The sequence below is a fragment of the Pleurodeles waltl genome, chromosome 4_2, assembly GCF_031143425.1.
Source record: "Pleurodeles waltl isolate 20211129_DDA chromosome 4_2, aPleWal1.hap1.20221129, whole genome shotgun sequence".
In the NCBI taxonomy this organism is placed as follows: Eukaryota; Metazoa; Chordata; class Amphibia; order Caudata; family Salamandridae; genus Pleurodeles; species Pleurodeles waltl.
Window position 1 is genome coordinate 884,226,291 of NC_090443.1, and position 23,673 is coordinate 884,249,963.

Below are 23,673 nucleotides of genomic sequence, written 5' to 3' on the forward strand. Positions count from 1 at the left end.
AAACCTACCAAACCTGTGCATTTCTGAAAACTAGAGACCTAGGGGAATCCAAGATGGGGTGCTTGTGTGGCTCGGACCAGGTTCTGTTACCCAGAATCCTTTGCAAACCTCAAAATTTGGCTAACAAAACACATGTTCCTCACATTTCTGTGGCAGGAAGTTCTGGCATCTGAGAGGAGCCACGAATTTCCTTCCACCAAGCGTTCCCCCACGTCTCCCGATAAAAATGATACCTCACTTGTGTGGGTAGGCCTAGCGCCCGTGACAGGAAATGCCCCAAAGCACAACGTGGACACAGCCAAATATGTGAAGGAAAACAGAGGTGTTTTTTGGAAAGTGCCTACCTGTAGATTTTGGCCTGTACCTCAGCCGCCACCTAGGGAAACCTACCAAACCTGTGCATTTCTGAAAACTAGAGACCTAGGGGAATCCAAGATGGGGTGACTTGTGTGGCTCGGACCAGGTTCTGTTACCCAGAATCCTTTGCAAACCTCAACATTTTGCTAAAAAAAACACATGTTCCTCACATTTCTGTGGCAGAAAGTTCTGGAATCTGAGAGGAGCCACGAATTTCCTTCAACCCAGCGTTCCCCCACGTCTACTGATAAAAATGGTACCTCACTTGTGTGGGTAGGCCTAGCGCCCGTGACAGGAAATGCCCCAAAGCGCAACGTGGACACAGACAAATTTGTGAAGGAAAACAGAGGTGTTTTTTGCAAACTGCCTACCTGTAGATTTTGGCCTGTAGCTCAGCCGCCACCTAGGGAAAACTACCAAACCTGTGCATTTCTGAAAACTAGAGACCTAGGGGAATCCAAGATGGGGTGACTTGTGTGGCTCGGACCAGGTTCTGTTACCCAGAATCCTTTGCCAACCTCAAAATTTGGCTAAAAAAACACATGTTCCTCACATTTCTTTGGCAGAAAGTTCTGGAATCTGAGTGGAGCCACAAATTTCCTTCCACCCAGCGTTCCCCCAAGTCTCCCGATAGAAATGATACCTCACTTGTGTGGGTAGGACTAGCGCCCGCGACAGGAAACGCCCCAAAGCGCAACATGGACACATCCAAATTTGTGAAGGAAAACAGAGGTGTTTTTTGCAAAGTGCCTACCTGTAGATTTTGGCCTGTAGCTCAGCCGCCACCTAGGGAAACCTACCAAACCTGAGCATTTCTGAAAACTAGAGACCTAGGGGAATCCAAGATGGGGTGACTTGTGTGGCTCGGACCAGGTTCTGTTACCCAGAATCCATTGCAAACCTCAAAATTTGGCTAAAAAAACACATGTTCCTCACATTTCTGTGGCAGAAAGTTCTGGAATCTGAGAGAAGCCACAAATTACCTTCCACCCAGCATTCCCCCATGTCTCCCGATAAAAATGATACCTCACTTGTGTGGGTAGGACTAGCGCCCGCGACAGGAAACGCCCCAAAGCGCAACGTGGACACATCCAAATTTGTGAAGGAAAACAGAGGTGTTTTTTGCAAAGTGCCTACCTGTAGATTTTGGACTGTAGCTCAGCCGCCACCTAGGGAAACCTACCAAACCTGTGCATTTCTGAAAACTAGAGACCAAGGGGAATCCAAGATGGGGTGACTTGTGTGGCTCGGACCAGGTTCTATTACCCAGAATCCTTTGCAAACCTCAAAATTTGGCTAAAAAAACACATGTTCCTAACATTTCTGTGGCAGAAAGTTCTGGAATCTGAGAGGAGCCACAAATTTCCTTCCACCCAGCGTTCCCCCCCGTCTACCGATAAAAATGATACCTCACTTGTGTGGGTAGGCCTAGCGCCCGCGACAGGAAACGCCCCAAAGCGCAACGTGGACACATCCAAATTTGTGAAGGAAAACAGAGGTGTTTTTTGCAAACTTCCTACCTGTAGATTTTGGTTTGTAGCTTAGCCGCCACCTAGGGAAACCTACCAAACCTGTGCATTTCTGAAATCTAAAGACCTAGGGGAATCCAAGATGGGGTGACTTGTGTGGCTCGGACCAGGTTCTGTTACCCAGAATCCTTTGCAAACCTCAAAATTTGGCTAAAAAAACACATGTTCCTCACATTTCTGTGGCAGAAAGTTCTGGAATCTGAGAGGAGCCACGAATTTCCTTCAACCCAGCGTTCCCCCACGTCTCCCGATAAAAATGATACCTCACTTGTGTGGGTAGGCCTAGCGCACTTGACAGAAAACGCCCCAAACCGCAACGTGGACACATCCAAATTTGTGAAGGAAAACAGAGGTGTTTTTTGCAAAGTGCCTACCTGTAGATTTTGGCTTGTAGCTCAGCCGCCACCTAGGGAAACCTACCAAACCTGTGCATTTCTGAAAACTAGAGACCTAGGGGAATCCAAGATGGAGTGACTTGTGTGGCTCGGACCAGGTTCTGTTACCCAGAATTCTTTGCAAACCTTAAAATTTGGCTAAAAAAACACATGTTCCTCACATTTCTGTGGCAGAAAGTTCTGGAATCTGAGAGGAGCCACGAATTACCTTCCACCCAGCGTTCCCCCACGTCACCCGATAAAAATGATACCTCACTTGTGTGGGTAGGCCTAGCGCCCGTGACAGGAAATGCCCCAAAGCGCAACGTGGACACAGACAAATTTGTGAAGGAAAACAGAGGTGTTTTTTGCAAACTGACTACCTGTAGATTTTGGCCTGTAGCTCAGCCGCCACCTAGGGAAAACTACCAAACCTGTGCATTTCTGAAATCTAAAGACCTAGGGGAATCCAAGATCCAAGATGGGGTGACTTGTGTGGCTCGGACCAGGTTCTGTTACCCAGAATCCATTGCAAACCTCAAAATTTGGCTTAAAAAAACACATGTTCCTCACATTTCTGTGGTAGAAAGTTCTGGAATCTGAGAGGAGCCACAAATTACCTTCCACCCAGCGTTCCCCCATGTCTCCCGATAAAAATGATACCTCACTTGTGTGGGTAGGACTAGCGCCCGCGACAGGAAACACCCCAAAGCGCAACGTGGACACATCCAAATTTGTGAAGGAAAACAGAGGTGTTTTTTGCAAAGTGCCTACCTGTAGATTTTGGCCTGTAGCTCAGCCGCCACCTAGGGAAACCTACCAAACCTGTGCATTTCTGAAAACTAGAGACCTAGGGGAATCCAAGATGGGGTGACTTGTGTGGCTCGGACCAGGTTCTATTACCCAGAATCCTTTGCAAACCTCAAAATTTGGCTAAAAAAACACATGTTCCTAACATTTCTGTGGCAGAAAGTTCTGGAATCTGAGAGGAGCCACAAATTTCCTTCCACCCAGCGTTCCCCCCCGTCTACCGATAAAAATGATACCTCACTTGTGTGGGTAGGCCTAGCGCCCGCGACAGGAAACGCCCCAAAGCGCAACGTGGACACATCCAAATTTGTGAAGGAAAACAGAGGTGTTTTTTGCAAACTGCCTACCTGTAGATTTTGGCCTGTAGCTCAGCCGCCACCAAGGGAAACCTACCAAACCTGTGCATTTCTGAGAACTAGAGACCTAGGGGAATCCAAGATGGGGTGACTTGTGTGGCTCGGACCAGGTTCTGTTACCCAGAATCCATTGCAAACCTCAAAATTTGGCTAAAAAAACACATGTTCCTCACATTTCTGTGGCAGAAAGTTCTGGAATCTGAGAGGAGCCACAAATTTCCTTCCACCCAGCGTTCCCCCACGTCTACCGATAAAAATGATACCTCACTTGTGTGGGTAGGACTAGCGCCCGCGACAGGAAACGCCCCAAAGCGCAACATGGACACATCCAAATTTGTGAAGGAAAACAGAGGTGTTTTTTGCAAAGTGCCTACCTGTAGATTTTGGCCTGTAGCTCAGCCGCCACCTAGGGAAACCTACCAAACCTGTGCATTTCTGAAAACTAGAGACCTAGGGGAATCCAAGATGGGGTGACTTGTGTGGCTCGGACCAGGTTCTGTTACCCAGAATCCTTTGCCAACCTCAAAATTTGGCTAAAAAAACACATGTTCCTCACATTTCTGTGGCAGAAAGTTCTGGAATCTGAGAGGAGCCACGAATTTCCTTCCACCCAGCGTTCCCCCACGTCACCCGATAAAAATGATACCTCACTTGTGTGGGTAGGCCTAGCGCCCGTGACAGGAAATGCTCCAAAGCGCAACGTGGACACAGCCAAATTTTTGAAGGAAAACAGAGGTGTTTTTTGCAAAGTGCCTACCTGTAGATTTTGGCTTGTAGCTCAGCCGCCACCTAGGGAAACCTACCAAACCTGTGCATTTCTGAAAACTAGAGACCTAGGGGAATCCAAGATGGGGTGACTTGTGTGGCTCGGACCAGGTTCTGTTACCCAGAATCCTTTGCAAACCTCAAAATTTGGCTAAAAAAACACATGTTCCTCAAATTTCTGTGGCAGAAAGTTCTGGAATCTGAGAGGAGCCACGAATTTCCATCCACCCAGTGTTCCCCCACGTCTCCCGATATAAATGATACTTCACTTGTGTGGGTAGGCCTAGCGCCCGTGACAGGAAATGCCCCAAAGCGCAACGTGGACACAGCCACATTTTTTAAGGAAAACAGAGGTGTTTTTTGCAAAGTGCCTACCTGTAGATTTTGGCTTGTAGCTCAGCCGCCACCTAGGGAAACCTACCAAACCTGTGCATTTCTGAAAACTAGAGACCTAGGGGAATCCAAGATGGGGTGACTTGTGTGGCTCGGACCAGGTTCTGTTACCCAGAATCCTTTGCAAACCTCAACATTTTGCTAAAAAAACACATGTTCCTCACATTTCTGTGGCAGAAAGTTCTGGAATCGGAGAGGAGCCACGAATTTCCTTCAACCCAGCGTTCTCCCACGTCTCTCGATAAAAATGATACCTCACTTGTGTGGGTAGGCCTAGCGCCCTTGACAGAAAACGCCCCAAACCGCAACGTGGACACATCCAAATTTGTGAAGGAAAACAGATGTGTTTTTTGCAAAGTGCCTACCTGTAGATTTTGGCTTGTAGCTCAGCCGCCACCTAGGGAAACCTACCAAACCTGTGCATTTCCGAAAACTAGAGACCTAGGGGAATCCAAGATGGGGTGACTTGTGTGGCTCGGACCAGGTTCTGTTACCCAGAATCCTTTGCAAACCTCAAAATTTGGCTAAAAAAACACATGTTCCTCACATTTCTGTGGCAGGAAGTTCTGGCATCTGAGAGGAGCCACGAATTTCCTTCCACCAAGCGTTCCCCCACGTCTCCCGATAAAAATGATACCTCACTTGTGTGGGTAGGCCTAGCGCCCGTGACAGGAAATGCCCCAAAGCACAACGTGGACACAGCCAAATATGTGAAGGAAAACAGAGGTGTTTTTTGGAAAGTGCCTACCTGTAGATTTTGGCCTGTACCTCAGCCGCCACCTAGGGAAACCTACCAAACCTGTGCATTTCTGAAAACTAGAGACCTAGGGGAATCCAAGATGGGGTGACTTGTGTGGCTCGGACCAGGTTCTGTTACCCAGAATCCTTTGCAAACCTCAAAATTTGGCTAAAAAAACACATGTTCCTAACATTTCTGTGGCAGAAAGTTCTGGAATCAGAGGAGCCACGAATTTCCTTCCACCCAGCGTTCCCCCACGTCTCCCGATAAAAATGATACCTCACTTGTGTGGGTAGGCCTAGGGCCCGTGACAGGAAATGCCCCAAAGCGCAACGTGGACACAGACAAATTTTTGAAGGAAAACAGAGGTGTTTTTTGCAAAGTGCCTACCTGTAGATTTTGGCTTGTAGCTCAGCCGCCACCTAGGGAAACCTACCAAACCTGTGCATTTCTGAAAACTAGAGACCTAGGGGAATCCAAGATGGGGTGACTTGTGTGGCTCGGACCAGGTTCTGTTACCCAGAATCCTTTGCAAACCTCAAAATTTGGCTAAAAAAACACATGTTCCTCACATTTCTGTGGCAGGAAGTTCTGGCATCTGAGAGGAGCCACGAATTTCCTTCCACCAAGCGTTCCCCCACGTCTCCTGATAAAAATGATACCTCACTTGTGTGGGTAGGCTTAGCGCCCGTGACAGGAAATGCCCCAAAGCACAACGTGGACACAGCCAAATTTGTGAAGGAAAACAGAGGTGTTTTTTGGAAAGTGCCTACCTGTAGATTTTGGCCTGTACCTCAGCCGCCACCTAGGGAAACCTACCAAACCTGTGCATTTCTGAAAACTAGAGACCTAGGGGAATCCAAGATGGGGTGACTTGTGTGGCTCGGACCAGGTTCTGTTACCCAGAATCCTTTGCAAACCTCAAAATTTGGCTAAAAAAACACATGTTCCTAACATTTCTGTGGCAGAAAGTTCTGGAATCTGAGAGGAGCCACGAATTTCCTTCCACCCAGCGTTCCCCCACGTCTCCCGATAAAAATGATACCTCACTTGTGTGGGTAGGCCTAGCGCCCGTGACAGGAAATGCCCCAAAGCGCAATGTGGACACAGACAAATTTTTGAAGGAAAACAGAGGTGTTTTTTGCAAAGTGCCTACCTGTAGATTTTGGCTTGTAGCTCAGCCGCCACCTAGGGAAACCTACCAAACCTGTGCATTTCTGAAAACTAGAGACCTAGGGGAATCCAAGATGGGGTGACTTGTGTGGCTCAGACCAGGTTCTGTTACCCAGAATCCTTTGCAAACCTCAAAATTTGGCTAAAAAAACACATGTTCCTCACATTTCTGTGGCAGAAAGTTCTGGAATCTGAGAGGAGCCACGAATTTCCTTCCACCCAGCGTTCCCCCACGTCTTCCGATAAAAATGATACCTCACTTGTGTGGGTAGGTCTAGCGCCCGTGACAGGAAATGCCCCAAAGCGCAACGTGGACACAGCCAAATTTTTGAAGGAAAACAGAGGTGTTTTTTGCAAAGTGCCTACCTGTAGATTTTGGCTTGTAGCTCAGCCGCCACCTATGGAAACCTACCAAAGCTGTGCATTTCTGAAAACTAGAGACTTAGGGGAATCCAAGATGGGGTGACTTGTGTGGCTCGGACCAGGTTCTGTTACCCAGAATCCTTTGCAAACCTCAAAATTTGGCTAAAAAAACACATGTTCCTCACATTTCTGTGGCAGAAAGTTCTTGAATCTGAGAGGAGCCACGAATTTCCTTCAACCCAGCGTTCCCCCACGTCTCCTGATAAAAATGATACCTCACTTGTGTGGGTAGGCCTAGCGCCCTTGACAGAAAACGCCCCAAACCGCAACGTGGACACATCCAAATTTGTGAAGGAAAACAGAGGTGTTTTTTGCAAAGTGCCTACCTGTAGATTTTGGCTTGTAGCTCAGCCGCCACCTAGGGAAACCTACCAAACCTGTGCATTTCTGAAAACTAGAGACCTAGGGGAATCCAAGATGGAGTGACTTGTGTGGCTCGGACCAGGTTCTGTTACCCAGAATCCTTTGCAAACCTTAAAATTTGGCTAAAAAAACACATGTTCCTCACATTTCTGTGGCAGAAAGTTCTGGAATCTGAGAGGAGCCACGAATTTCCTTCCACCCAGCGTTCCCCCACGTCTACTGATAAAAATGGTACCTCACTTGTGTGGGTAGGCCTAGCGCCCGTGACAGGAAATGCCCCAAAGCGCAACGTGGACACAGACAAATTTGTGAAGGAAAACAGAGGTGTTTTTTGCAAACTGCCTACCTGTAGATTTTGGCCTGTAGCTCAGCCGCCACCTAGGGAAAACTACCAAACCTGTGCATTTCTGAAAACTAGAGACCTAGGGGAATCCAAGATGGGGTGACTTGTGTGGCTCGGACCAGGTTCTGTTACCCAGAATCCATTGCAAACCTCAAAATTTGGCTAAAAAAACACATGTTCCTCACATTTCTGTGGCAGAAAGTTCTGGAATCTGAGAGGATCCACAAATTACCTTCCACCCAGCGTTCCCCCATGTCTCCCGATAAAAATGATACCTCACTTGTGTGGGTAGGACTAGCGCCCGCGACAGGAAATGCCCCAAAGCGCAACGTGGACACATCCAAATTTGTGAAGGAAAACAGAGGTGTTTTTTGCAAAGTGCCTACCTGTAGATTTTGGCCTGTAGCTCAGCCGCCACCTAGGGAAACCTACCAAACCTGTGCATTTCTGAAAACTAGAGACCTAGGGGAATCCAAGATGGGGTGACTTGTGTGGCTCGGACCAGGTTCTATTACCCAGAATCCTTTGCAAACCTCAAAATTTGGCTAAAAAAACACATGTTCCTAACATTTCTGTGGCAGAAAGTTCTGGAATCTGAGAGGAGCCACAAATTTCCTTCCACCCAGCGTTCCCCCCCGTCTACCGATAAAAATGATACCTCACTTGTGTGGGTAGGTCTAGCGCCCGCGACAGGAAACGCCCCAAAGCGCAACGTGGACACATCCAAATTTGTGAAGGAAAACAGAGGTTTTTTTTGCAAACTGCCTACCTGTAGATTTTGGTTTGTAGCTCAGCCGCCACCTAGGGAAACCTACCAAACCTGTGCATTTCTGAAATCTAGAGACATAGGGGAATCCAAGATGGGGTGACTTGTGTGGCTCGGACCAGGTTCTGTTACCCAGAATCCTTTGCAAACCTCAAAATTTGGCTAAAAAAACACATGTTCCTCACATTTCTGTGGCAGAAAGTTCTGGAATCTGAGAGGAGCCACGAATTTCCTTCCACCCAGCGTTCCCCCACGTCTACTGATAAAAATGATACCTCACTTGTGTGGGTAGGCCTAGCGCCCGTGACAGGAAATGCCCCAAAGCGCAACGTGGACACAGACAAATTTGTGAAGGAAAACAGAGGTGTTTTTTGCAAACTGCCTACCTGTAGATTTTGGCCTGTAGCTCAGCCGCCACCTAGGGAAACCTACCAAACCTGTGCATTTCTGAAAACTAGAGACCTAGGGGAATCCAAGATGGGGTGACTTGTGTGGCTCGGACCAGGTTCTGTTACCCAGAATCCTTTGCAAACCTTTAAATTTGGCTAAAAAAACACATGTTCCTCACATTTCTGTGGCAGAAAGTTCTGGAATCTGAGAGGAGCCACGAATTACCTTCCACCCAGCGTTCCCCCACGTCACCCGATAAAAATGATACCTCACTTGTGTGGGTAGGCCTAGCGCCCGTGACAGGAAATGCCCCAAAGCGCAACGTGGACACAGCCAAATTTTTGAAGGAAAACAGAGGTGTTTTTTGCAAAGTGCCTACCTGTAGATTTTGGCTTGTAGCTCAGCCGCCACCTAGGGAAACCTACCAAACCTGTGCATTTCTGAAAACTAGAGACCTAGGGGAATCCAAGATGGGGTGACTTGTGTGGCTCGGACCAGGTTCTGTTACCCAGAATCCTTTGCAAACCTCAAAATTTGGCTAAAAAAAACACATGTTCCTCAAATTTCTGTGGCAGAAAGTTCTGGAATCTGAGAGGAGCCACGAATTTCCTTCCACCCAGTGTTCCCCCACGTCTCCCGATAAAAATGATACCTCACTTGTGTGGGTAGGCCTAGCGCCCGTGACAGGAAATGCCCCAAAGCGCAACGTGGACACAGCCACATTTTTGAAGGAAAACAGAGGTGTTTTTTGCAAAGTGCCTACCTGTAGATTTTGGCTTGTAGCTCAGCCGCCACCTAGGGAAACCTACCAAACCTGTGCATTTCTGAAAACTAGAGACCTAGGGGAATCCAAGATGGGGTGACTTGTGTGGCTCGGACCAGGTTCTGTTACCCAGAATCCTTTGCAAACCTCAACATTTTGCTAAAAAAACACATGTTCCTCACATTTCTGTGGCAGAAAGTTCTGGAATCTGAGAGGAGCCACGAATTTCCTTCAACCCAGCGTTCCCCCACGTCTCTCGATAAAAATGATACCTCACTTGTGTGGGTAGGCCTAGCGCCCTTGACAGAAAACGCCCCAAACCGCAACGTGGACACATCCAAATTTGTGAAGGAAAACAGATGTGTTTTTTGCAAAGTGCCTACCTGTAGATTTTGGCTTGTAGCTCAGCCGCCACCTAGGGAAACCTACCAAACCTGTGCATTTCTGAAAACTAGGAACCTAGGGGAATCCAAGATGGGGTGACTTGTGTGGCTCGGACCAGGTTCTGTTACCCAGAATCCTTTGCAAACCTCAAAATTTGGCTAAAAAAACACATGTTCCTCACATTTCTGTGGCAGGAAGTTCTGGCATCTGAGAGGAGCCACGAATTTCCTTCCACCAAGCGTTCCCCCACGTCTCCCGATAAAAATGATACCTCACTTGTGTGGGTAGGCCTAGCGCCCGTGACAGGAAATGCCCCAAAGCACAACGTGGACACAGCCAAATATGTGAAGGAAAACAGAGGTGTTTTTTGGAAAGTGCCTACCTGTAGATTTTGGCCTGTACCTCAGCCGCCACCTAGGGAAACCTACCAAACCTGTGCATTTCTGAAAACTAGAGACCTAGGGGAATCCAAGATGGGGTGACTTGTGTGGCTCGGACCAGGTTCTGTTACCCAGAATCCTTTGCAAACCTCAAAATTTGGCTAAAAAAACACATGTTCCTCACATTTCTGTGGCAGAAAATTCTGGAATCTGAGAGGAGCCACGAATTTCCTTCAACCCAGCGTTCCCCCACGTGTCCCGATAAAAATGATACCTCACTTGTGTGGGTAGGCCTAGCGCCCTTGACAGAAAACGCCCCAAACCGCAACGTGGACACATCCAAATTTGTGAAGGAAAACAGAGGTGTTTTTTGCAAAGTGCCTACCTGTAGATTTTAGCTTGTAGCTCAGCCGCCACCTAGGGAAACCTACCAAACCTGTGCATTTCTGAAAACTAGAGACCTAGGGGAATCCAAGATGGGGTGACTTGTGTGGCTCGGACCAGGTTCTGTTACCCAGAATCCTTTGCAAACCTCAACATTTTGCTAAAAAAACACATGTTCCTCACATTTCTGTGGCAGAAAGTTCTGGAATCTGAGAGGAGCCACGAATTTCCTTCAACCCAGCGTTCCCCCACGTCTCTCGATAAAAATGATACCTCACTTGTGTGGGTAGGCCTAGCGCCCTTGACAGAAAACGCCCCAAACCGCAACGTGGACACATCCAAATTTGTGAAGGAAAACAGATGTGTTTTTTGCAAAGTGCCTACCTGTAGATTTTGGCTTGTAGCTCAGCCGCCACCTAGGGAAACCTACCAAACCTGTGCATTTCTGAAAACTAGAGACCTAGGGGAATCCAAGATGGGGTGACTTGTGTGGCTCGGACCAGGTTCTGTTACCCAGAATCCTTTGCAAACCTCAAAATTTGGCTAAAAAAACACATGTTCCTCACATTTCTGTGGCAGGAAGTTCTGGCATCTGAGAGGAGCCACGAATTTCCTTCCACCAAGCGTTCCCCCACGTCTCCCGATAAAAATGATACCTCACTTGTGTGGGTTGGCCTAGCGCCCGTGACAGGAAATGCCCCAAAGCACAACGTGGACACAGCCAAATTTGTGAAGGAAAACAGAGGTGTTTTTTGGAAAGTGCCTACCTGTAGATTTTGGCCTGTACCTCAGCCGCCACCTAGGGAAACCTACCAAACCTGTGCATTTCTGAAAACTAGAGACCTAGGGGAATCCAAGATGGGGTGACTTGTGTGGCTCGGACCAGGTTCTGTTACCCAGAATCCTTTGCAAACCTCTAAATTTGGCTAAAAAAACACATGTTCCTAACATTTCTGTGGCAGAAAGTTCTGGAATCTGAGAGGAGCCACGAATTTCCTTCCACCCAGCGTTCCCCCACGTCTCCCGATAAAAATGATACCTCACTTGTGTGGGTAGGCCTAGCGCCCGTGACAGGAAATGCCCCAAAGCGCAACGTGGACACAGACAAATTTTTGAAGGAAAACAGAGGTGTTTTTTGCAAAGTGCCTACCTGTAGATTTTGGCTTGTAGCTCAGCCGCCACCTAGGGAAACCTACCAAACCTGTGCATTTCTGAAAACTAGAGACCTAGGGGAATCCAAGATGGGGTGACTTGTGTGGCTCAGACCAGGTTCTGTTACCCAGAATCCTTTGCAAACCTCAAAATTTGGCTAAAAAAACACATGTTCCTCACATTTCTGTGGCAGAAAGTTCTGGAATCTGAGAGGAGCCACGAATTTCCTTCCACCCAGCGTTCCCCCACGTCTCCCGATAAAAATGATACCTCACTTGTGTGGGTAGGTCTAGCGCCCGTGACAGGAAATGCCCCAAAGCGCAACGTGGACACAGCCAAATTTTTGAAGGAAAACAGAGGTGTTTTTTGCAAAGTGCCTACCTGTAGATTTTGGCTTGTAGCACAGCCGCCACCTAGGGAAACCTACCAAACCTGTGCATTTCTGAAAACTAGAGACTTAGGGGAATCCAAGATGGGTGACTTGTGTGGCTCGGACCAGGTTCTGTTACCCAGAATCCTTTGCAAACCTCAAAATTTGGCTAAAAAAACACATGTTCCTCACATTTCTGTGGCAGAAAGTTCTGGAATCTGAGAGGAGCCACGAATTTCCTTCAACCCAGCGTTCCCCCACGTCTCCCGATAAAAATGATACCTCACTTGTGTGGGTAGGCCTAGCGCCCTTGACAGAAAACGCCCCAAACCGCAACGTGGACACATCCAAATTTGTGAAGGAAAACAGAGGTGTTTTTTGCAAAGTGCCTACCTGTAGATTTTGGCTTGTAGCTCAGCCGCCACCTAGGGAAACCTACCAAACCTGTGCATTTCTGAAAACTAGAGACCTAGGGGAATCCAAGATGGAGTGACTTGTGTGGCTCGGACCAGGTTCTGTTACCCAGAATCCTTTGCAAACCTTAAAATTTGGCTAAAAAAAACACATGTTCCTCACATTTCTGTGGCAGAAAGTTCTGGAATCTGAGAGGAGCCACGAATTTCCTTCCACCCAGCGTTCCCCCACGTCTACTGATAAAAATGATACCTCACTTGTGTGGGTAGGCCTAGCGCCCGTGACAGGAAATGCCCCAAAGCGCAACGTGGACACAGACAAATTTGTGAAGGAAAACAGAGGTGTTTTTTGCAAACTGCCTACCTGTAGATTTTGGCCTGTAGCTCAGCCGCCACCTAGGGAAAACTACCAAACCTGTGCATTTCTGAAAACTAGAGACCTAGGGGAATCCAAGATGGGGTGACTTGTGTGGCTCGGACCAGGTTCTGTTACCCAGAATCCATTGCAAACCTCAAAATTTGGCTAAAAAAACACATGTTCCTCACATTTCTGTGGCAGAAAGTTCTGGAATCTGAGAGGAGCCACAAATTTCCTTCCACCCAGCGTTCCCCCATGTCTCCCGATAAAAATGATACCTCACTTGTGTGGGTAGGCCTAGCGCCCGCGACAGGAAACGCCCCAAAGCGCAACGTGGACACATCCAAATTTGTGAAGGAAAACAGAGGTGTTTTTTGCAAAGTGCCTACCTGTAGATTTTGGCCTGTAGCTCAGCCGCCACCTAGGGAAACCTACCAAACCTGTGCATTTCTGAAATCTAGAGACCTAGGGGAATCCAAGATGGGGTGACTTGTGTGGCTCGGACTAGGTTCTGTTACCCAGAATCCTTTGCAAACCTCAAAATTTGGCTAAAAAAACACATGTTCCTCACATTTCTGTGGCAGAAAGTTCTGGAATCTGAGAGGAGCCACGAATTTCCTTCCACCCAGCGTTCCCCCACGTCTACTGATAAAAATGATACCTCACTTGTGTGGGTAGGCCTAGCGCCCGTGACAGGAAATGCCCCAAAGCGCAACGTGGACACAGACAAATTTGTGAAGGAAAACAGAGGTGTTTTTTGCAAACTGCCTACCTGTAGATTTTGGCCTGTAGCTCAGCCGCCACCTAGGGAAACCTACCAAACCTGTGCATTTCTGAAAACTAGAGACCTAGGGGAATCCAAGATGGGGTGACTTGTGTGGCTCGGACCAGGTTCTGTTACCCAGAATCCTTTGCAAACCTCAAAATTTGGCTAAAAAAACACATGTTCCTAACATTTCTGTGGCAGAAAGTTCTGGAATCTGAGAGGAGCCACAAATTTCCTTCCACCCAGCGTTCCCCCACGTCTACCGATAAAAATGATACCTCACTTGTGTGGGTAGGACTAGCGCCCGCGACAGGAAACGCCCCAAAGCGCAACATGGACACATCCAAATTTGTGAAGGAAAACAGAGGTGTTTTTTGCAAAGTGCCTACCTGTAGATTTTGGCCTGTAGCTCAGCCGCCACCTAGGGAAACCTACCAAACCTGTGCATTTCTGAAAACTAGAGACCTAGGGGAATCCAAGATGGGGTGACTTGTGTGGCTCGGACCAGGTTCTGTTACCCAGAATCCTTTGCAAACCTCAACATTTTGCTAAAAAAACACATGTTCCTCACATTTCTGTGGCAGAAAGTTCTGGAATCTGAGAGGAGCCACGAATTTCCTTCAACCCAGCGTTCCCCCACGTCTCTCGATAAAAATGATACCTCACTTGTGTGGGTAGGCCTAGCGCCCTTGACAGAAAACGCCCCAAACCGCAACGTGGACACATCCAAATTTGTGAAGGAAAACAGAGGTGTTTTTTGCAAAGTGCCTACCTGTAGATTTTGGCTTGTAGCTCAGCCGCCACCTAGGGAAACCTACCAAACCTGTGCATTTCTGAAAACTAGAGACCTAGGGGAATCCAAGATGGGGTGACTTGTGTGGCTTTGACCAGGTTCTGTTACCCAGAATCCTTTGCCAACCTCAAAATTTGGCTAAAAAAACACATGTTCCTCACATTTCTTTGGCAGAAAGTTCTGGAATCTGAGTGGAGCCACAAATTTCCTTCCACCCAGCGTTCCCCCAAGTCTCCCGATAGAAATGATACCTCACTTGTGTGGGTAGGACTAGCGCCCGCGACAGGAAACGCCCCAAAGCGCAACATGGACACATCCAAATTTGTGAAGGAAAACAGAGGTGTTTTTTGCAAAGTGCCTACCTGTAGATTTTGGCCTGTAGCTCAGCCGCCACCTAGGGAAACCTACCAAACCTGTGCATTTCTGAAAACTAGAGACCTAGGGGAATCCAAGATGGGGTGACTTGTGTGGCTCGGACCAGGTTCTGTTACCCAGAATCCTTTGCCAACCTCAACATTTGGCTAAAAAAACACATGTTCCTCACATTTCTGTGGCAGAAAGTTCTGGAATCTGAGAGGAGCCACGAATTTCCTTCCACCCAGCGTTCCCCCACGTCTCCCGATAAAAATGATACCTCACTTGTGTGGGTAGGCCTAGCGCCCGTGACAGGAAATGCCCCAAAGCGCAACGTGGACACAGACAAATTTGTGTAGGAAAACAGAGGTGTTTTTTGCAAAGTGCCTACCTGTAGATTTTGTTTTGTAGCTCAGTCGCCACCTAGGGAAACTGACCAAACCTGTGCATTTCTGAAAACTAGAGACCTAGGGGAATCCAAGATGGGGTGACTTGTGTGGCTCGGACCAGGTTCTGTTACCCAGAATCCTTTGCAAACCTTAAAATTTGGCTAAAAAAACACATGTTCCTCACATTTCTGTGGCAGAAAGTTCTGGAATCTGAGAGGAGCCACGAATTTCCTTCCACCCAGCATTCCCCCACGTCTCCCGATAAAAATGATACCTCACTTGTGTGGGTAGGCCTAGCGCCCGTGACAGGAAATGCCCCAAAGCGCAACGTGGACACAGCCAAATTTTTGAAGGAAAACAGAGGTGTTTTTTGCAAAGTGCCTACCTGTAGGTTTTGGCTTGTAGCTCAGCCGCCACCTAGGGAAACCTACCAAACCTGTGCATTTCTGAAAACTAGAGACCTAGGGGAATCCAAGATGTGGGGACTTGTGTGGCTCGGACCAGGTTCTGTTACCCATAATCCTTTGCAAACCTCAAAATTTGGCTAAAAAAACACATGTTCCTCAAATTTCTGTGGCAGAAAGTTCTGGAATCTGAGAGGAGCCACGAATTTCCTTCCACCCAGTGTTCCCCCACGTCTCCCGATAAAAATGATACCTCACTTGTGTGGGTAGGCCTAGCGCCCGTGACAGGAAATGCCCCAAAGCGCAACGTGGACACAGCCACATTTTTGAAGGAAAACAGAGGTGTTTTTTGCAGTGTCTACCTGTAGATTTTGGCTTGTAGCTCAGCCGCCACCTAGGGAAACCTACCAAACCTGTGCATTTCTGAAAACTAGAGACCTAGGGGAATCCAAGATGGGGTGACTTGTGTGGCTCGGACCAGGTTCTGTTACCCAGAATCCTTTGCAAACCTCAACATTTTGCTAAAAAAACACATGTTCCTCACATTTCTGTGGCAGAAAGTTCTGGAATCTGAGAGGAGCCACGAATTTCCTTCCACCCAGCGTTCCCCCACGTCTCTCGATAAAAATGATACCTCACTTGTGTGGGTAGGCCTAGCGCCCGTGACAGGAAACGCCCCAAACCGCAACGTGGACACATCCAAATTTGTGAAGGAAAACAGATGTGTTTTTTGCAAAGTGCCTACCTGTAGATTTTGGCTTGTAGCTCAGCCGCCACCTAGGGAAACCTACCAAACCTGTGCATTTTTGAAAACTAGAGACCTAGGGGAATCCAAGATGGGGTGACTTGTGTGGCTCGGACCAGGTTCTGTTACCCAGAATCCTTTGCAAACCTCAAAATTTGGCTAAAAAAACACATGTTCCTCACATTTCTGTGGCAGGAAGTTCTGGCATCTGAGAGGAACCACGAATTTCCTTCCACCAAGCGTTCCCCCACGTCTCCCGATAAAAATGATACCTCACTTGTGTGGGTAGGCTTAGCGCCCGTGACAGGAAATGCCCCAAAGCACAACGTGGACACAGCCAAATTTGTGAAGGAAAACAGAGGTGTTTTTTGGAAAGTGCCTACCTGTAGATTTTGGCCTGTACCTCAGCCGCCACCTAGGGAAACCTACCAAACCTGTGCATTTCTGAAAACTAGAGACCTAGGGGAATCCAAGATGGGGTGACTTGTGTGGCTCGGACCAGGTTCTGTTACCCAGAATCCTTTGCAAACCTCAAAATTTGGCTAAAAAAACACATGTTCCTAACATTTCTGTGGCAGAAAGTTCTGGAATCTGAGAGGAGCCACGAATTTCCTTCCACCCAGCGTTCCCCCACGTCTCCCGATAAAAATGATACCTCACTTGTGTGGGTAGGCCTAGCGCCCGTGACAGGAAATGCCCCAAAGCGCAACGTGGACACAGACAAATTTTTGAAGGAAAACAGAGGTGTTTTTTGCAAAGTGCCTACCTGTAGATTTTGGCTTGTACCTCAGCCGCCACCTAGGGAAACCTACCAAACCTGTGCATTTCTGAAAACTAGAGACCTAGGGGAATCCAAGATGGGGTGACTTGTGTGGCTCAGACCAGGTTCTGTTACCCAGAATCCTTTGCAAACCTCAAAATTTGGCTAAAAAAACACATGTTCCTCACATTTCTGTGGCAGAAAGTTCTGGAATCTGAGAGGAGCCACAAATTTCCTTCCACCCAGCGTTCCCCCCCGTCTACCGATAAAAATGATACCTCACTTGTGTGGGTAGGCCTAGCGCCCGCGACAGGAAACGCCCCAAAGCGCAACGTGGACACATCCAAATTTGTGAAGGAAAACAGAGGTGTTTTTTGCAAACTGCCTACCTGTAGATTTTGGTTTGTAGCTCAGCCGCAACCTAGGGAAACCTACCAAACCTGTGCATTTCTGAAATCTAGAGACCTAGGGGAATCCAAGATGGGGTGACTTGTGTGGCTCGGACCAGGTTCTGTTACCCAGAATCCTTTGCAAACCTCAAAATTTGGCTAAAAAAACACATGTTCCTCACATTTCTGTGGCAGAAAGTTCTGGAATCTGAGAGGAGCCACGAATTTCCTTCCACCCAGCGTTCCCCCACGTCTACTGATAAAAATGATACCTCACTTGTGTGGGTAGGCCTAGCGCCCGTGACAGGAAATGCCCCAAAGCGCAACGTGGACACAGACAAATTTGTGAAGGAAAACAGAGGTGTTTTTTGCAAACTGCCTACCTGTAGATTTTGGCCTGTAGCTCAGCCGCCACCAAGGGAAACCTACCAAACCTGTGCATTTCTGAGAACTAGAGACCTAGGGGAATCCAAGATGGGGTGACTTGTGTGGCTCGGACCAGGTTCTGTTACCCAGAATCCTTTGCAAACCTTAAAATTTGGCTAAAAAAACACATGTTCCTCACATTTCTGTGGCAGAAAGTTCTGGAATCTGAGAGGAGCCACGAATTACCTTCCACCCAGCGTTCCCCCACGTCACCCGATAAAAATGATACCTCACTTGTGTGGGTAGGCCTAGCGCCCGTGACAGGAAATGCCCCAAAGCGCAACGTGGACACAGCCACATTTTTGAAGGAAAACAGAGGTGTTTTTTGCAAAGTGCCTACCTGTAGATTTTGGCTTGTAGCTCAGCCGCCACCTAGGGAAACCTACCAAACCTGTGCATTTCTGAAAACTAGAGACCTAGGGGAATCCAAGATGGGGTGACTTGTGTGGCTCGGACCAGGTTCTGTTACCCAGAATCCTTTGCAAACCTCAACATTTTGCTAAAAAAACACATGTTCCTCACATTTCTGTGCCAGAAAGTTCTGGAATCTGAGAGGAGCCACGAATTTCCTTCAACCCAGCGTTCCCCCACGTCTCTCGAAAAAAATGATACCTCACTTGTGTGGGTAGGCCTAGCGCCCTTGACAGAAAACGCCCCAAACCGCAACGTGGACACATCCAAATTTGTGAAGGAAAACAGATGTGTTTTTTGCAAAGTGCCTACCTGTAGATTTTGGCTTGTAGCTCAGCCGCCACCTAGGGAAACCTACCAAACCTGTGCATTTCTGAAAACTAGAGACCTAGGGGAATCCAAGATGGGGTGACTTGTGTGGCTCGGACCAGGTTCTGTTACCCAGAATCCTTTGCAAACCTCAAAATTTGGCTAAAAAAAACACATGTTCCTCATATTTCTGTGGCAGGAAGTTCTGGCATCTGAGAGGAGCCACGAATTTCCTTCCACCCAGCGTTCCCCCCACGTCTACCGATAAAAATGATACCTCACTTGTGTGGGTAGGACTAGCGCCCGCGACAGGAAACGCCACAAAGCGCAACATGGACACATCCAAATTTGTGAAGGAAAACAGAGGTGTTTTTTGCAAAGTGCCTACCTGTAGATTTTGGCCTGTAGCTCAGCCGCCACCTAGGGAAACCTACCAAACCTGTGCATTTCTGAAAACTAGAGACCTAGGGGAATCCAAGATGGGGTGACTTGTGTGGCTCGGACCAGGTTCTGTTACCCAGAATCCTTTGCCAACCTCAAAATTTGGCTAAAAAAACACATGTTCCTCACATTTCTGTGGCAGAAAGTTCTGGAATCTGAGAGGAGCCGCGAATTTCCTTCCACCCAGCGTTCCCCCACGTCACCCGATAAAAATGATACTTCACTTGTGTGGGTAGGCCTAGCGCCCGTGACAGGAAATGCCCCAAAGCGCAACGTGGACACAGCCAAATTTTTGAAGGAAAACAGAGGTGTTTTTTGCAAAGTGCCTACCTGTAGATTTTGGCTTGTAGCTCAGCCGCCACCTAGGGAAACCTACCAAACCTGTGCATTTCTGAAAACTAGAGACCTAGGGGAATCCAAGATGGGGTGACTTGTGTGGCTCGGACCAGGTTCTGTTACCCAGAATCCTTTGCAAACCTTAAAATTTGGCTAAAAAAAACACATGTTCCTCACATTTCTGTGGCAGAAAGTTCTGGAATCTGAGAGGAGCCACGAATTTCCTTCCACCCAGCGTTCCCCCACGTCACCCGATAAAAATGATACCTCACTTGTGTGGGTAGGCCTAGCGCCCGTGACAGGAAATGCCCCAAAGCGCAACGTGGACACAGCCAAATTTTTGAAGGAAAACAGAGGTGTTTTTTGCAAAGTGCCTACCTGTAGATTTTGGCTTGTAGCTCAGCCGCCACCTAGGGAAACCTACCAAACCTGTGCATTTCTGAAAACTAGAGACCTAGGGGAATCCAAGATGGGGTGACTTGTGTGGCTCGGACCAGGTTCTGTTACCCAGAATCCTTTGCAAACCTCAAAATTTGGCTAAAAAAACACATGTTCCTCAAATTTCTGTGGCAGAAAGTTCTGGAATCTGAGAGGAGCCACGAATTTCCTTCCACCCAGTGTTCCCCCACGTCTCCCGATAAAAATGATACCTCACTTGTGTGGGTAGGCCTAGCGCCCGTGACAGGAAATGCCCCAAAGCGCAACGTGGACACAGCCACATTTTTGAAGGAAAACAGAGGTGTTTTTTGCAAAGTGCCTACCTGTAGATTTTGGCTTGTAGCTCAGCCGCCACCTAGGGAAACCTACCAAACCTGTGCATTTCTGAAAACTAGAGACCTAGGGGAATCCAAGATGGGGTGACTTGTGTGGCTCGGACCAGGTTCTGTTACCCAGAATCCTTTGCAAACCTCAACATTTTGCTAAAAAAACACATGTTCCTCACATTTCTGTGGCAGAAAGTTCTGGAATCTGAGAGGAGCCACGAATTTCCTTCAACCCAGCGTTCCCCCACGTCTCTCGAAAAAAATGATACCTCACTTGTGTGGGTAGGCCTAGCGCCCTTGACAGAAAACGCCCCAAACCGCAACGTGGACACATCCAAATTTGTGAAGGAAAACAGATGTGTTTTTTGCAAAGTGCCTACCTGTAGATTTTGGCTTGTAGCTCAGCCGCCACCTAGGGAAACCTACCAAACCTGTGCATTTCTGAAAACTAGAGACCTAGGGGAATCCAAGATGGGGTGACTTGTGTGGCTAGGACCAGGTTCTGTTACCCAGAATCCATTGCAAACCTCAAAATTTGGCTAAAAAAACACATGTTCCTCACATTTCTGTGGCAGAAAGTTCTGGAATCTGAGAGGAGCCACAAATTTCCTTCCACCCAGCGTTCCCCCATGTCTCCCGATAAAAATGATACCTCACTTGTGTGGGTAGGACTAGCGCCCGCGACAGGAAACGCCCCAAAGCGCAACGTGGACACATCCAAATTTGTGAAGGAAAACAGAGGTGTTTTTTGCAAAGTGCCTACCTGTAGATTTTGGCCTGTAGCTCAGCCTCCACCTAGGGAAACCTACCAAACCTGTGCATTTCTGAAAACTAGAGACCTAGGGGAATCCAAGATGGGGTGACTTGTGTGGCTCGGACCAGGTTCTATTACCCAGAATCCTTTGCAAACCTCAAAATTTGGCTAAAAAAAACACATGTTCCTAACATTTCTGTGGCAGAAAGTTCTGGAATCTGAGAGGAGCCACAAATTTCCTTCCACCCAGCGTTCCCCCCCGTCTACCGATAAAAATGATACCTCACTTGTGTGGGTAGGCCTAGCGCCCGCGACAGGAAACGCCCCAAAGCGCAACGTGGACACATCCAAATTTGTGAAGGAAAACAGAGGTGTTTTTTGCAAACTGCCTACCTGTAGATTTTGGTTTGTAGCTCAGCCGCAACCTAGGGAAACCTACCAAACCTGTGCATTTCTGAAATCTAGAGACCTAGGGGAATCCAAGATGGGGTGACTTGTGTGGCTCGGACCAGGTTCTGTTACCCAGAATCCTTTGCAAACCTCAAAATTTGGCTAAAAAAACACATGTTCCTCACATTTCTGTGGCAGAAAGTTCTGGAATCTGAGAGGAGCCACGAATTTCCTTCCACCCAGCGTTCCCCCACGTCTACTGATAAAAATGATACCTCACTTGTGTGGGTAGGCCTAGCGCCCGTGACAGGAAATGCCCCAAAGCGCAACGTGGACACAGACAAATTTGTGAAGGAAAACAGAGGTGTTTTTTGCAAACTGCCTACCTGTAGATTTTGGCCTGTAGCTCAGCCGCCACCAAGGGAAACCTACCAAACCTGTGCATTTCTGAGAACTAGAGACCTAGGGGAATCCAAGATGGGGTGACTTGTGTGGCTCGGACCAGGTTCTGTTACCCAGAATCCTTTGCAAACCTTAAAATTTGGCTAAAAAAACACATGTTCCTCACATTTCTGTGGCAGAAAGTTCTGGAATCTGAGAGGAGCCACGAATTACCTTCCACCCAGCGTTCCCCCACGTCACCCGATAAAAATGATACCTCACTTGTGTGGGTAGGCCTAGCGCCCGTGACAGGAAATGCCCCAAAGCGCAACGTGGACACAGCCACATTTTTGAAGGAAAACAGAGGTGTTTTTTGCAAAGTGCCTACCTGTAGATTTTGGCTTGTAGCTCAGCCGCCACCTAGGGAAACCTACCAAACCTGTGCATTTCTGAAAACTAGAGACCTAGGGGAATCCAAGATGGGGTGACTTGTGTGGCTCGGACCAGGTTCTGTTACCCAGAATCCTTTGCAAACCTCAACATTTTGCTAAAAAAACACATGTTCCTCACATTTCTGTGCCAGAAAGTTCTGGAATCTGAGAGGAGCCACGAATTTCCTTCAACCCAGCGTTCCCCCACGTCTCTCGAAAAAAATGATACCTCACTTGTGTGGGTAGGCCTAGCGCCCTTGACAGAAAACGCCCCAAACCGCAACGTGGACACATCCAAATTTGTGAAGGAAAACAGATGTGTTTTTTGCAAAGTGCCTACCTGTAGATTTTGGCTTGTAGCTCAGCCGCCACCTAGGGAAACCTACCAAACCTGTGCATTTCTGAAAACTAGAGACCTAGGGGAATCCAAGATGGGGTGACTTGTGTGGCTCGGACCAGGTTCTGTTACCCAGAATCCTTTGCAAACCTCAAAATTTGGCTAAAAAAAACACATGTTCCTCATATTTCTGTGGCAGGAAGTTCTGGCATCTGAGAGGAGCCACGAATTTCCTTCCACCCAGCGTTCCCCCACGTCTACCGATAAAAATGATACCTCACTTGTGTGGGTAGGACTAGCGCCCGCGACAGGAAACGCCACAAAGCGCAACATGGACACATCCAAATTTGTGAAGGAAAACAGAGGTGTTTTTTGCAAAGTGCCTACCTGTAGATTTTGGCCTGTAGCTCAGCCGCCACCTAGGGAAACCTACCAAACCTGTGCATTTCTGAAAACTAGAGACCTAGGGGAATCCAAGATGGGGTGACTTGTGTGGCTCGGACCAGGTTCTGTTACCCAGAATCCTTTGCCAACCTCAAAATTTGGCTAAAAAAACACATGTTCCTCACATTTCTGTGGCAGAAAGTTCTGGAATCTGAGAGGAGCCGCGAATTTCCTTCCACCCAGCGTTCCCCCACGTCACCCGATAAAAATGATACTTCACTTGTGTGGGTAGGCCTAGCGCCCGTGACAGGAAATGCCCCAAAGCGCAACGTGGACACAGCCAAATTTTTGAAGGAAAACAGAGGTGTTTTTTGCAAAGTGCCTACCTGTAGATTTTGGCTTGTAGCTCAGCCGCCACCTAGGGAAACCTACCAAACCTGTGCATTTCTGAAAACTAGAGACCTAGGGGAATCCAAGATGGGGTGACTTGTGTGGCTCGGACCAGGTTCTGTTACCCAGAATCCTTTGCAAACCTTAAAATTTGGCTAAAAAAAACACATGTTCCTCACATTTCTGTGGCAGAAAGTTCTGGAATCTGAGAGGAGCCACGAATTTCCTTCCACCCAGCGTTCCCCCACGTCACCCGATAAAAATGATACCTCACTTGTGTGGGTAGGCCTAGCGCCCGTGACAGGAAATGCCCCAAAGCGCAACGTGGACACAG